The sequence below is a fragment of the Arachis ipaensis genome, chromosome B05 (assembly GCF_000816755.2).
Source record: "Arachis ipaensis cultivar K30076 chromosome B05, Araip1.1, whole genome shotgun sequence".
Lineage (NCBI taxonomy): Eukaryota > Viridiplantae > Streptophyta > Magnoliopsida > Fabales > Fabaceae > Arachis > Arachis ipaensis.
The window spans coordinates 8452116-8452398 of NC_029789.2; positions in this window are offsets into that span (position 1 = coordinate 8452116).

Here is a 283-nt window from a genome sequence, read left to right on the forward strand (position 1 = left end):
AACTCATTATGAAAAAAGTTAGTATCAACTTTCATATATTATAAATAAATAAATAGATATTAGTATTTGCAATTTCAAACATGGATGCAATTAAGAATTAATAAAGCCAGGATACCTTGATCGTCGTTGTAAGTGTGAAAACCACCATTCAGTCACCACTCACCATTAGAGTGAGAAGTGAGCTTAATTGAGTTGATCAAGCTAAATCTAAATTCAATTTTCAATTTGACTTATTAATAATTTAGTATATTTATAAAGCTTAAAGATTTACTAAAATATCACG